We start from the raw sequence: 15,649 nt of genomic DNA on the forward strand, positions 1-15,649 counted from the left end.
AATATAAATAAAAGTATATCTCACAAGTAAACCTTTCTGCAATTTCAGATTTACTTGACATTATTCTCTAGGTAACGGACCATCAGAGGTAAATTTCAATTGAGTAAATTTTTCTCAAACAGTAGGAAGTAGTATACACCTTATATTGTCATCAGTCCGTGTGAGATTTTTAAACTTCCATTCATTATTTTATGTTTTTTTTTTTCATTTGTGCATTTTATAATGTTTTTAACGTTCATTTACTGAATTGCAAGTACTTACCTCTTAATAAGCTCTTCAAGGGGTATAATGCATAGTAATATAGTAACATAGTAGATGACGGCAGAAAAAGACCTGCACGGTCCATCCAGTCTGCCCAACAAGATAAACTCATATGTGCTACTTTTTGTGTATACCCTACCTTGATTTGTACCTGTCCTCTTCAGGGCTCAGACCGTATAAGTCTGCCCAGCACTATCCCGCCTCCCAACCACCAGCCTCGCCCCTCCCACCACCGGTTCTGGCACAGACCGTATAAGTCTGCCCAGCACTATCCCCGCCTCCCAACCACCAGCCTCGCCTCCCACCACCGGCTCTGGCACAGACCGTATAAGTCTGCTCAACACTATTCCGCCTCCCACTACCGGCTCTTGCCACCCAATCTCGGCTAAGCTCCTGAGGATCCATTCCTTCCGAGCAGGATTCCTTTATGTTTATCCCACGCATGCTTGAATTCCGTTAATATTTTGATCTCCACCACCATGTGTTTCACCTTCTGCTGTTTCAAGGTAATCCCCTATAATCAAAATAAACAAGGTTACTAATCAACTAAGTTCATGTACTTGTAATTCAGTAAATGAACGTTAAAAACATTATAAAATGCAAAAATGAAAAAAAAAAAAGGACATTTAAAATAACGAATGGAAGTTTAAAAATCTCACACGGACTGATGACGATATAAGGTGTATACCTACTTCCTATTATTTGAGAAGAACTTACTCAATTGAAGCTTGCCTCCGATGGTCCGTTACCTAAAGAATAATATCTTGTAAATTTGAAATTGCAGAAAGGTTTACGTGTGAGATTCATTTGATTATTCTGCAGTAAGAATATTTATCATTGATTAAGGCCTATTGGATTCTTATTAAATAAATGTATATGCCAGTCAATTTCTCATATTAAGCATGCAAAAATAGTTTTGTGGACCCTCCGAAAGGCATGTCTCATAATGCAGATTAAAGCTGCTAATCGGTTGCCTCAAATCTTCATCCGTCCTTTTTTTCAAACTTTCTTTTTAAACCAGTGCACTTCAAATCTATTAGCACCATCAGGCTCATTTTCAAAGCACTTAGCCTCCCAAAGTTCCATAGAAACCTATGGAACTTAGCCTCCCAAAGTGCTTTGAAAATATGCCTCTATGTCTTCTAGTAAACGTTAATCATCGTAGTTAGCTTTTAAACAGATGGACTCACTAGAAAGATGCAGATCATGGGAAAGATACCAGGAAAATGTGCAATCTTTCCAGAGCTCACTCGAAGGAGCCTGGACAGACCAGAAGGTCCTCATGTGCTGTTTCTCTATGGGGTCCTTTTACTAAAGTGTGCTGAAAAGTGGTCTGTGCTAGTTTAGGGTTACCATATTTTGTCCTCTGAAAAAGAGGACACATGTCACGTCCCTGCCCCGCCCACACCACGTCCCTTTTGGATCCTCATCCCGCCCCCTGTCACATATTCCCCTCCCCTGCCCCCCATCAGCTCCCCTCCCATCACCTTCCCTCCCCCTTGTCACATATTCCCCTCCCCTTACTTACTATTTACTGCCCTGGTGGTCTAGTGACCTCTTCAGGGCAGGAAAAAGCCCCCTCTTTCCTGCCCGGAGCGCTGCCTGCCCTTGCCCTGCATCCTTCTCGATCTCGGCTGGGGATTCAAAATGGCTGCTGAGATTTGAAGCGGCCTCGTGAGACTTCGGCGGCCATTTTGAATCCCCAGCTGAGACCGAGAAGGATGAAGGGCAAGGCAGCACTCCGGGCAGAAAAGAGGGGGCTCTTTCCTGCCCCGAAGAGGTCACTAGACCACCAGGGCAGTAGATAGTAAGTAAGGGAAGGGGAGGCTAGGATAGGCCCGCCACCCGCTTGCCCGTTTGTCCAGAAATCTGGACAAACGGGCGGACTGGCAAAACCCTTCCGGACGCCCGGACATGTCCTCAAAAAGAGGACATGTCCGGTTAAATCCGGACATATGGTAACCCTACAGCTACCCAGCTTAGTTAATGGGCTCCTCTGTGTGCAGTTCTGTCCCAGCTCTCTTGCTATACAGCTGTGTTCCTTCTTTTGGGCAGGTTATTCACTGCAGTGGCTACCTGAAGATCCGCCAGTACAGCCTGGACATGTCCCCCTTCGATGGCTGTTACCAGAACGTAGGCTTAGTGGCCGTGGGCCACTCGCTGCCCCCGAGCGCAGTCACTGAGATCAAACTGCATAGCAATATGTTCATGTTTCGTGCCAGTCTCGATATGAAGCTCATATTTTTAGATTCCAGGTGAGTCCATCCCGGAAACGGTAACAGAGACGTAATAAAGTGATACTAATTTTAAAAATGACACCACTAATGTGCATAAGTGACCACTCGAATGGTATTTATAGATAAAAATAATAAAATGTCAACTGATAACACACACTAAAAGAGAGCATGTAATCCATAAATGTACAACACAATGAGGCATATTTTCAAAGCACTTAGCCTATGGAGCTTTGGAAGGCTAAGTTCTTTGAAAATACGCCTCCATGGGGCTCATTTTCAAAAGAGAAAAACGTCTAAAAAGTGGCATAAAGCAGCATTTGCACGTTTTTCTCACAAAAACGTCCAAATCAGTATTTTTGAAACCTATTGTTCAGACGATTTTCTATGCTGTTCATCTCCAGTGGACCCAAATCTCAAGGGGGCATGTCGGGGGCGTGTTAAGGGTGGGATCTGGGTGTTCCTAAGACTTGGATGTTGTTCAGCTATAATGGCTCAAATCAAAACTAAAAGTAAGACGTTTTGAGCTAGACATGTTTTTACAATGAATAAGGCACAAAGAGGTGCCCTAAATGACCAGATGACTTCTGAAGGGATTTAGGGATGACCCCCAATACCCCCCCCCCTCGTGGTCACTGACCCCCTCCCACCCCCTAAAAATGTGAATAAAAATATGACTTACTAGCTTCTATGATAGCCTCAGAGTCAGGTCTCTTAGAGCACTATGCAGGTCCCTGGACTGGTGTAGTGCTCTATGGAGTGGGGGATTCGGGTCCCTATCTCCCCTTACTTGTTACTCTTGTGGTGGAAACTGTGAGCCCTGCAGAACTCACCAGAAACCCACCGTACCCACATATAGATGCCCCTTTCACCCAAAAGGGCTATTAGAGTGGTGTACAGTTAGAGGTAGTGAGTTTTGGGGGGGCTCAGCAGACAAGATAAGGGAGCAATGGTGAAATGTGTATCTGGGAGCTGGGAGCATTTATTTGAAGTCCACTGCAGTGGCCCCCTAGGGTGCCTCATTGCTCTCCTGGGATGTCTTGGGGACCAGCCTAGTAAAAATCTGGCCCCTCCTACATCCCGATGGCTTGATTTTCTCTGTTTTTCATTTGGACGTTTTTTTTTTTTTCGAAAACGGTCTAAGAAAAAAAACCGCACAAAGCACAAAACCTTGTTTGAAATCATATTTTTTTTTTTTGAAAATTACCTTCTTTCCTATTTGGATTTTGGATGTTTTGTGCAAACATCATATAAAAAATGCCCCTCAATGTCATCTTGTAATTTATACATCCATTACTAACAAATATTTATACTGTGCCAGAGCCGGTGGTGGGAGGCGGGACTGGTGGTTGGGAGGCGGGGACAGTGCTGGGCAGACTTATACGGTCTGTGCCAGAGCCGGTAGTGGGAGGCGGGGCTGGTGGATGGGAGGCGGGGCTGGTGGTTGGAAGGCGGGGATAGTGCTGGGCAGACTTATACGGTCTGTGCCAGAGCCGGTGGCAGGAGGCGGGGCAGGTGGTTGGGAGGCGGGGATAGTGCTGGGCAGAGTTATACGGTCTGTGCCCTGAAGAGGACAGGTACAAATCAAGGTAGGGGTATACACAAAAAGTAGCACATATGAGTTTATCTTGTTGGGCAGACTGGATGGACCGTGCAGGTCTTTTTCTGCCGTCATCTACTATGTTACTATGTAAATTACAGATTAGCACAATAACTGGGGCAAATGCAGAGTCCATGAGTCTTTTAAGGGTCCGCTTCCCTACGTTTCCTCCTATTTCTAAATACAGTATAGGATTTCCTTGGGAAATCAGGCTCTCAGTGTGCTTTATTTTTTCCTTACAGGGTGGCTGAATTAACTGGCTACGAACCTCAGGACTTGATCGAGAAAACGCTTTACCACCACGTCCATGGCTGTGACACTTTCCACTTACGCTGCGCTCATCACCTGTGTAAGGAACTCAACCTCCCCCAAACTCCGCTACTGTCCCCTCCACCCTCTCCCCTCTACCTCTGCAGACCTGGAGGATGTTTTCACCTCTTAGTGCAGGAGATGATTAGAGAAAGCATTAGCAACCCCCCCCCCCCCCCCCCCCCCTTTAAAACAGGCAATCTCCAGAACACAGAAGAAAAAAACAAAATCAGTTAAGGAAATGATTCCCAGGCACAAACTGCTTCTATGAAAGATCTGAATTTAAAAATACAGTGGGGGAAATAAGTATTTGATCCCTTGCTGATTTTGTAAGTTTGCCCACTGACAAAGACATGAGCAGCCCATAATTGAAGGGTAGGTTATTGGTAACAGTGAGAGATAGCACATCACAAATTAAATCCGGAAAATCACATTGTGGAAAGTATATGAATTTATTTGCATTCTGCAGAGGGAAATAAGTATTTAATCCCTCTGGCAAACAAGACCTAATACTTGGTGGCAAAACCCTTGTTGGCAAGCACAGCGGTCAGACGTCTTCTGTAGTTGATGATGAGGTTTGCACACATGTCAGGAGGAATTTTGGTCCACTCCTCTTTGCAGATCATCTCTAAATCATTAAGAGTTCTGGGCTGTCGCTTGGCAACTCGCAGCTTCAGCTCCCTCCATAAGTTTTCAATGGGATTAAGGTCTGGTGACTGGCTAGGCCACTCCATGACCCTAATGTGCTTCTTCCTGAGCCACTCCTTTGTTGCCTTGGCTGTATGTTTTGGGTCATTGTCGTGCTGGAAGACCCAGCCATGACCCATTTTTAAGGCCCTGGCGGAGGGAAGGAGGTTGTCACTCAGAATTGTACGGTACATGGCCCCATCCATTCTCCCATTGATGCGGTGAAGTAGTCCTGTGCCCTTAGCAGAGAAACACCCCCAAAACATAACATTTCCACCTCCATGCTTGACAGTGGGGACGGTGTTCTTTGGGTCATAGGCAGCATTTCTCTTCCTCCAAACACGGCGAGTTGAGTTCATGCCAAAGAGCTCAATTTTTGTCTCATCTGACCACAGCACCTTCTCCCAATCACTCTCGGCATCATCCAGGTGTTCACTGGCAAACTTCAGACGGGCCGTCACATGTGCCTTCCGGAGCAGGGGGACCTTGCGGGCACTGCAGGATTGCAATCCGTTATGTCGTAATGTGTTACCAATGGTTTTCGTGGTGACAGTGGTCCCAGCTGCCTTGAGATCATTGACAAGTTCCCCCCTTGTAGTTGTAGGCTGATTTCTAACCTTCCTCATGATCAAGGATACCCCACGAGGTGAGATTTTGCGTGGAGCCCCAGATCTTTGTCGATTGACAGTCATTTTGTACTTCTTCCATTTTCTTACTATGGCACCAACAGTTGTCTCCTTCTCGCCCAGCGTCTTACTGATGGTTTTGTAGCCCATTCCAGCCTTGTGCAGGTGTATGATCTTGTCCCTGACATCCTTAGACAGCTCCTTGCTCTTGGCCATTTTGTAGAGGTTAGAGTCTGACTGATTCACTGAGTCTGTGGACAGGTGTCTTTCATACAGGTGACCATTGCCGACAGCTGTCTGTCATGCAGGTAACGAGTTGATTTGGAGCATGTACCTGGTCTGTAGGGGCCAGATCTCTTACTGGTTGGTGGGGGATCAAATACTTATTTCCCTCTGCAGAATGCAAATAAATTCATATACTTTCCACAATGTGATTTTCCGGATTTAATTTGTGATGTGCTATCTCTCACTGTTACCAATAACCTACCCTTCAATTATGGGCTGCTCATGTCTTTGTCAGTGGGCAAACTTACAAAATCAGCAAGGGATCAAATACTTATTTTCCCCACTGTATATAGATTCCGATCTCGCATCCCATATAGATACAATTCATATCAAAGGAGTTATGAAAGATATATTTAAATATATATATTTTTGTTACATTTGTACCCCGCGCTTTCCCACTCATGGCAGGCTCAATGCGGCTTACAGGTACTTATTTGTACCTGGGGCAATGGAGGGTTAAGTGACTTGCCCAGACTCACAAGGAGTTGCCTGTGCCTAGTATAGCAACATTCCATGTAGAATCTCCAATAGTATCTATTTTATTTTTGTTACATTTGTACCCCGCGCTTTCCCACTCATGGCAGGCTCAATGCGGCTTACATGGGGCAATGGAGGGTTAAGTGACTTGCCCAGAGTCACAAGGAGCTGCCTGTGCCTGAAGTGGGAATCCAACTCAGTTCCTCAGTTCCAAAGTCCACCACCCTAACCACTAGGCCACTCCTCCACTTTCCTCTGTCCATTGTTACTGGCATTCTCTCTCCCCCCCCTTCTCTCCCCCACCTCCCCTCCCCCACCTCCCCCCAAGTTTAATATGTGAAAAATAAGGATGGGAGAAATTGTGGTTATTTCATATTTTATCCTCTTTTTTTTCAACATTTAAGAACCAATTCGTACTTATAATATAAGACCAGAGTGTTGAGATGAGTCTAATGCAAAAATATTACCAAGAGAATGAGAGCATAAGTATTTCTTTAAGGGGACCAGTGGCGTAGCTATGTGGGGCCTGGACCCCCCTGCCGACGACACGCCCGACCCCCCCTCCTGCCGCCAACCCGCCGTCGCCATTGCCTGCCTTTGCTGGCGGGGGATCCCAACCCCCACCTGCCGAGGCCCTCTTCTCGCAAAAGGCTTCCTTCTGTTTCTGATGTCCTGCACGGAACGTGCACGGAACGTGCACGGAACGTGCAGGACGTCAGAAACAGAAGGAAGCCTTTTGCGAGAAGAAGAGGACCTCGGCTGGCGGGGGTTGGGGTCCCCCACCAACAAAGGTAGGCGATGGCGGGTTGGCGGTGGGAGGGGGGGTTGAGAGGGTTGGCAGCAGGAGGGGGACAAAGTTGGTAATGGCGGTGGGGGGGGGTCAGCGGCAGGGGGGGCAAAGTCAGCAATGGAAGGGGGATCGGCGGTGCTGGGGGGGGGGCTAAAATGTGCCCCCTCACCTCAGGCTCTGGACCCCTCTCCCGCCGAAGCCTGGCTACGCCCCTGAAGGGGACATGGCTAGTTTTCCATCTACCCCTTCACATTACTTTGTCTTGGAAGAGATTTATTCTTTCAGATATCTCTCTTCGAAGTTGGGCAAAAGAGCTAGTTTATTTGAACCTACAGTGGTATCTGTATGAATCTGCATGCAGTTGTTGCAGTTATACATGCGCATATCTGCGATTGTTTATAGAAGTGAGATGTAGGGTTGTATCTGTCTGTTTATATACTTTGGGCCTGTTTACTAAGCAGCGCTAAGGGTGTGCTAACGTTTTTAGCATGTGCTAAATACACCCAAAGGAATATATGGGTGTCTCTTGCGTTTAGCGCATGCTAATTTTAGGTGTGCACTAGAAATGCTGGTGCGTATTAGTAAACAGGGTTCTAAGGGGTCCTTTTACTAAGCCGCGTAGGCGCCTACATGCACCTAACGTCAGGGGCATAGGTACTATGGGGCCACGGGGGCCTGGGCCCCCGTAGATTTGGCCCTGGACCCCCCTGCCAACGACCCTCTCAACCCCCCCTCCCGCCGCCAACCCGCCGTCGCCTACCTTTGTTGGCGGGGAATCTTCGTTTTGTTTCTGAGTCTGACGTCCTGCACGTACAGAACGAAGCCCTGCAGATCACAAGGCTTCGTTCTGTTTCTGTGAGTCTGACGTCCTGCACGTTGTACGTGCAGGATGTCAGACTCAGAAACAAAACGAAGGAAGAAAAGGACCTCGGCTGGCGGGGGTTGGGGTCCCCCGCCAGCAAAGGTAGGTGACAGCGGGAGGGCGGGGGGGGGGGGGTTGAGAGGGTTGTCGGCGGGGGGGGGGGGTCAAAGTTGTTGGTGGTGCTGGCGGTGGGTGTCGGCAATGGCGGGGGGGGGGGGTGTTAGTGGCGGCGCCGGGGGGGTGTCTAAAATGTGCCCCCTCACCTTGGCTCTGGACCCCCCCTGCCAAAGTCTGGCTACGCCCCTGCCTAACGCACGTCAATTTGGAGTTACTGCCCAGTTACCGTGAGGCCCGGGCGGTAATTTGTGTTTTACGTGCGCCGGGTAATTCTTATTTTCCTGCGTGGGCAGTAATCGTCGTTGTACGCGCGTAGACAGTTACCGCAGGGTTACCGCTTGAGACCTTACCGCTAAGTCAATGGCTGGTGGTAAGGTCTTAGACCCGAAATGGATGCGCACCAATTTTTATTTTGCCGCACATACATTTTCGGCAATGATTTAAAAAAGGCCTTTTTTACAGGCGCGTTGAAAGATGGAATAGCGTGCTCCCAGAACACTCGCCTACACTAGCGCAGCCCATTTTTCAGCGCACCTTAGTAAAAGGACCCCCTAACTCACCCATTGGAACTTAAAGGCGACTGTAGCATTTAGCACGCGCTAAAAACGCTAGCACGGATTGGTAAACAGGGCCCCTAATGTAGATGAATATGACTATAATTAATGGCATTTTAGATGAGGCAATGCAGTTGACATTACAAGCCTACTACTGCTAACGCATCTCTTGCTTCCCCTTCTCCGTCCTCCCGCCCCGTTTTCTTGCACAGTGCTGGTGAAAGGACAAGTGACCACCAAGTATTATCGCTTCCTGGCCAAGCATGGGGGCTGGGTGTGGGTGCAGAGTTATGCCACCATCGTGCATAACAGCAGGTCTTCGAGGCCTCACTGCATTGTCAGCGTCAACTATGTTCTCACGTAAGTACCCCGCCTTTCCAACCAAATAATAGCCTCAAGCTTCGCATTATTCATTCTCCTAGGTTCTAGCCTTTGCTGCCTCACGCCACTGTTGATGTTAAACCAATGGCATAGCTACGTGGGGCCACGGGGGCCTGGACCCCTGTAGATTTGGCCCTGGACCCCCCTGCCGATGACCCTCTCGACCCCCCTCCCGCCGCCAACCCGCTGTCGCTGTTGCCTACATTTGCTGGTGGGGGACCCCAACCCCAGCCAGCAGAGGTCCTCTTCTTCCGACGCAAGGCTTCGTTCTGTTTCTGAGTCTGACGTCCTGCACGTACAGAACGAAGGAAGAAGAGGACCTTGGCTGGCGAGGGTTGGGGTCCCCTGCCTGCAAAGGTAGGTGACGGTGGCGGCGGGGGAGGTTTGGCGGTGTGATGGGGGTCGAGAGGGTTGTCGGCAGGGGGGGGGTCAAAGTTGTTGGTGGTGGTGGCAGCGGGGGGGGGGGGGTGTTGGCAATGGCGTGGGGGGTTAAAATGTGCCCCCTCATCTTGGGCTCTGGACCCCCCTCCCGCCGAAGTCTGGCTATGCCCCTGTGTTAAACAGACCCCAGCTTTGCGTAATACTTTTGCAGTGGCTATAGTGATTTACTGAGGGGGTCTTTTTACAAAGGCGTGTAGGCGCCTATGTGCGTCCGACTCGCATCAATTTGGAACTACCGCCTGGCTACCGCGTGCCCTGGGGCGATAATTCCATTTTTTACGCGCGTCTCATACACGTGGCAGAAAACATTTGCTTATTTTCTACCGCATGGCGCTAACCGGGCGGTAATCGGCAGTGCACGAGTGCTTACGATTACCGCCTGGTTAACGAGTGAGACCTTACCGCTAAGTCAGTGGGTGGCGGTAAGGTCTCGGGCTCACAATGGATGCACGCTAATTTTTATTTTTGCCGCACTTCCATTTTCAGCCTCCCCCCCCCCAAAAGGCCTTTTTTGCAGGCATGCTGAAAAATGGACCTGTGCGTGTCCAATACACCGCACCTATAAAAGCGCAGGCCATTTTTTGGTGCACCTTAGTAAACGAACCCCTGAGTTACTTATGCTAAACTTTTCAGTGCGGGAGGTGCTTTCCTACCAATGCCTTATTCTCAGGTTTAACTGGCATTTGTAAGTGCACTTCGCTCTAAGCAGCTTTGTGGAGGGATTCGGCCTTGGCTTGTGGTAGCATTGCATCCCTTTGTCATTCATTTTTTTAACATGAGAATAATGTGAGCACATGTGTGTGAAAAAGCCTCATCATAAGTGAACAAGGGTCTAGAAAACACTGAATTCCTCTCCTGTGACAAAGGGGTCCTTTGTGTAAGCTGCAGCAGGGCCGCAGAGAGACTGAGCTGGGCCGCTGGCAGGCCTGTCCCCCCAAGATCGCTGCCTCCACCTTCCAACCTGCAAGGATTGTCGTTGCCACAGCCCCCCTGCCTGTCACCTGCTGCAACTGTAAATACCTTGCCTGGCGGGGATCCCAAGGCCTATTTTTTCTCTCAGGTCGCGCATGCTCGTTTCAAAACTGAGCATGCGCGACCTGAGGGGAAAATCAGCCACATGGAAGGCAATGAGGCAGACTGTGAAGAACAGCAGTGCTGGAGGTAGATCTCTTCTGCTGGCAGGGCCCCCCCCCCCCCCCACCTGCCAGCCTGCTGTGTCTGCTCCTCCTGGTCCTCCCCAGCCTCCAAGGGGGACCCAATGCCGGAGTTTTCTCTCTCCTCCTGTCGGGACACAATCACCCAGATCCCGTCAGGAACAGGAGAGAGACCACAGCGCCGGGCCCCCCTTAGAGGCCCGGGCCCAGGGAATTTTCCCCCCCCCGGCCCCCCTTTCTGTGGCCCTGAGCTGCAGTAAAATGCATGTAGAATTTTCAAAATGTTTATGCAGAATTCATCTAGGATTACCTTTAGCTTATCAGAAAACATCTCTTGGAAAAATCATCAGTGATAGCCAGGATTTTTTTAAAGGAGCATCAGCTTTGCTGTTTCTTAGCACTGTTTCCTTTCTGTGTCTCTTTATAGACCTCTCTTCTTTTAAAATATATATCAGTTTATACTTTTCAGACATTTCTGAAATGAAAGGCATGGCCTTCTTTTTTTTTTTTTAATTTATTATTTATTCATTTAAACAATTTTTACAAGAAACCATCTTGTTTAGGAAAGAGTCGATTAACAAATAATTTTTTAAACAGGAAAAAAAAAGAAAATAAGAAAGAGCAAATAAATCTTTACACTTTCAGCAACATAAAACACTCGTCCATAATTAGAGATCCATGAATTTAAATTTAGAGAGAACTATAACTCAGGAACTAATATAAGGAAATCCTTCTCTATTAGGAACTGTACATTATCTTTAATGCTTCTCCTTCTTAGCTGAGATGATTAGCGAAGACAAATGTCCAGGTTCAGTAAACACATACTTTTTTCCCCCCAGCCTGATGATGCACTTGCAGGGGTATCTTAAAAAAAAGGTACCCCCCAAGTGCAGAACCCCAGGCTTGAGGAGCAAAAATTGTTTCCTCCGTCGTCTCGTCTCCTTGGAGACGTCAGGGAATAACATTACTTTAAAACCCAAAAAGGGTTTATCCTTATTACGGAAAAACAAACGGAAAATCCAATTCTTGTCAGGAATCAATGCGACAGTTGCCACCAAGGTGGCAGCCGTCGCCAATTCCGAATCAGAGGTCTCAAGCAAAAGAGAAACGTCAATAGGTTTTTCAGATTCTGGATTCGTGTTTTTTTCTGGGATGTAATAAACTTGTGAAAAAGGTGGAAAATCTTTTTCCAAAATATTCAAAGTTTCAAGGAAATAACGTTTCAACATCTCAAGTGGAAGAACATTTTGTAACCTAGGAAAGTTAACAAATCTCAAATTGTGATTCTTAGTGTAATTATCAAAAACCTCCATTTTTTGCCTAAGATTTGTTAAGTCCTTTATCATCGTAATTTGCTGCGTTTCCAAGTTCATAACTTTTTGATCAATTTTCTCCATTTTTTCATTTAAAGCTTTAATCTCTTCCTCTTGTTTTTGCAAGCCACTTTCAATGTTATTCACCTTAGGTAAAACTTCATTAAATTGTTTGAGGAAAAATTGTCCCAGGTTAGACATCAAATCCCACAGGGAATCTAAAGTCACATCTTTTGGTTTAGTCACTAATTCAGTAGGAAAATCAAACCTTGCTGAAGACTTTACACTCGTCTCGCTTGGTCCCTCAGCTTCTCTCAGCCCATTGCTCGGCGTCGATATGGGCAAACTGCCCTCCATTCCGTCCTCCGATGAAAGCGAAACTTCACCCCGAAGCTCTTCCGGGTCTCCTGCTCCTTCCGAGGGAGACCCCGTCGGGTCAAGGAGGAACGAACTCGCGCCGAGCGGTTGAGGTGGTGGAGTGCGTGCAGCGGGGCTCAATGTTGTCTCAAGTCCGGGGGAAGCCAAAATCTCTCGTTCGCTGGCGTTCCCTACCGGAGGCATTCCGCCATCAGGTACAGCTGCTCTTGATCTCATGTAGCGGTCAATTGGACCCGATATGGGGGGTGGAAGCGGGGAAGTTCTGCCCGCTACTCTCCCTCTACGTTTAGGCATCTCAGCGGGAATGAGGTTCAGAGCGTCCTAGTAGAGCAACGCCATCTTGGATCTAACCGGCATGGCCTTCTTTTATATTTACAAATGTCCTTCCCTGAGCAAAGGTGCAGTGACGTTTTTAGCATGCGCTAATGATTACAGAGCTGCCAAGTTACCCATTCCAGGAGGGGAGACGTTTTGGCCGATCCTGAATGTCTGCCAACCTCATCCTGGCGCATTATGGGACCTGCAGCACTGATCTCAATGGATAGAATCATGGACAACAAGTCCCACGCTGCTTTGGGATGTAATTTTAAAACCAGGACCGGCCAAAAAGTCTCCCTCTTGAAATGGGTAACTTGGTAGCTCTGTGACTAGCATGCGCTAAACGCTAGAGATGCCCATAGGACTATATGGGTGTTTCTAGCATTTAGTGTACGCTTATTTTTAGCGCGCGCTAAAAATGCTAACGTGCCTTTGTAAAAGGACCCCTAGCAGTACATGCTGTATTCATTCATTCATTCTTTGCATGTAGCAGTGCCATGCCTGCAAGGAAACTATTTGTCCTGTTGTTTTTTCTTGTTCCATTCGGCTTTCAGCTCAGTCAAAAGCAGAGCTGAAATTTGGTGCCCTGCACCCTTCATTTGCAAGTACCCTAGGATTTTCCCTCCTGTTTTACACCTTTCCTCTTAAACTATTTTTAGTCCAGGGATTGCAGCAGCAGTTCTTTGGGCCTCCCACCAGGATTCCTGCTGAAAAGCCTGTAATCTTGGCTCCTAAAACCGGCCACCAGGTGTCAGCATTGAGCAGCGTCTGACTGTCTGCCCCCAGGGTCTGTGAAAACTGCTTCTGCAGTATCCCTGCTTTTGTCCAATCCAGAGAGGAGAAGGTTCTAACAGGGATTAATCCCATCCCAAATCTCTGCACCAGGCAATGCACAGTAGGGCCGGTATACCACCAGGCTGCCCCACTTTTAGATTATTCTAATAAGGATTAGATCAGTTGCACCCTGATTTATTGTGATTCATAGGTGGGGGCAGTTTGAAAACCTTAAAACTGTAATACCTCTTTAAGAATTAGAGATGAGTTTGCAGATTGTGTTCATGAATAGTGATACAAAACTCTATCGATTATCAGCACTGTCCTCCCTTTATCAGACTGGGGAAAAAAATGCCATCTGAGTATTGAACTGGATGTTTGAACGTTGTTGGGGGGGGGGGGGTACTCAGTTAGTGGGCCTTTTACAAAGACACACTAGCATTTTTATCGAATGCTAAAATTAAGCATGAGCTAAATGCTAGTGCAGGGGCATAGCTAAGTGGGGCCATTGGCCCTGGACCACCCTGCCAACAGCCCTCTCGACCCCCCCTCCCGCCATCAACCCGCCATCGCTGTCCTTTGCTGGCGGGGGACCCCAACCCCCACCAGCCGAGGTCCTTTTCTTCCCGTGCAAGGCTTCATTCAGTTTCTGAGTCTGATGTCCTGCACGTTGGCGGTGGGAGGGGGGGTCGAGAGGGTCGTCGGTGGGGGTGTCAAAGTTGTTGTTGCTGGGGGGGGGGGGGGGGTCGATGGCAGTGGGGGGGGGGGGGGGTTCGGCGGTGCCAGGGGGGGCTAAAATTTTCCCCCTCACCTCGGGCTCTGGACCCCCCTCCCGCCAAAGTCTGGCTACTCCCCTGTGCTAGAGACGCCCATATATTCCTATGGGCATCTCTAGTGTTTATTGCGAACTAAAATCGCTACTGTGCCTTTGTAAAAGACCCCCTTAGATGCTTACGTAAATGATGTGGGATATGTGGAGGATTTTAAGGGCTTTTATAACAGGACACCTATGTGAGACGTCCAGACAGGCGGATTCTTTATAAAGGCAAGACAGGTGCTTATGAACCTTTTATACAGCAGGCTCAAAGATCCTGCAAGTGTCGCAGCAGCTGTAAATGCGTGGATGCACTCAGTCTGTGCCTGCATATTTTATGAAAGGGAAATGGGACTTGGTATACCACCTTTCTGAGGTTTTGGGTTAAGTGACTTGCCCAGAGTCACGAGGAGCTGCAGTGGGAATTGAACTCAGTTCCCCAGGATCAAAGTCCACTGCACTAACCACTAGGCTATTCCTCCACTAGCAACATTCCCTCTAGAAGCCTGCCCTTGCAGATCACTAATGCGACCGCGCTGCTGATCTGTAAGGGCAGGCTTCTACATGGAATGTTGCTAGTGGAATAGCAACATTAACATTCCACCTAGAATCTCAAATAGGGAAAGGGAAAAGGAACTTGATCTACTGCCTTTCTGTGGTATTTTGCAACTACATTCAAAGCGGTTTACATATATTCAGGTACTTATTTTGTACCAGGGGCAATGGAGGGTTAAATGACTTGTCCACAGTCACAAGGAGCTGCAGTGGGAATTGAAAGTTCCCCAGGATCAAAGTCCATTGTACTAACCACTAGGCTACTCCTCCACTCCACTCCTCCACTGAAATATGTGGGGACATCACAACTCTGTCCCCACTCTGCCCAAACCACAGCTCTGGGAATGCCTACATGCAGCTTGTGGATAAGCGTCCGGCATGCCGTCTTGTTGGCACATATATATTGAGGTTAATTTTATCAAAGGTCCTTCCTGCATGTACATAGGGAAACCTTTATAAAATGACCCCCCCCCCCCCATGTAACAGCACTGTGAGGGAGATTCTATATATGATGCTTAAAAAAATCGGTGCTGATTAATCGTCTTCTATAATCAGCGCCTCACGAAGCTGCCACTTGAACTCTTGGTGGCCATTTTAAACAAGCGGTGGCAGCGAGACGATCAGCGGCAGTGGGCAGGAAAGTGTGGGGGACCTTTCCTGCCCTGAAGCAAGCCACTAGACCACCAGGGTGATGTGAGGTATGTGTGGGGAGGACATCC

General features: G+C 48.0%; 1 pseudogene; it reads left to right on the top strand.

The window, feature by feature from the left end:
- The window catches only part of LOC115464824, a 71,328-nt pseudogene that overhangs the window by 18,891 nt on the left and 36,788 nt on the right, over window positions 1-15,649 (top strand).

Source organism: Microcaecilia unicolor, chromosome 3 (genome assembly GCF_901765095.1).
Source record: "Microcaecilia unicolor chromosome 3, aMicUni1.1, whole genome shotgun sequence".
In the NCBI taxonomy this organism is placed as follows: domain Eukaryota; kingdom Metazoa; phylum Chordata; class Amphibia; order Gymnophiona; family Siphonopidae; genus Microcaecilia; species Microcaecilia unicolor.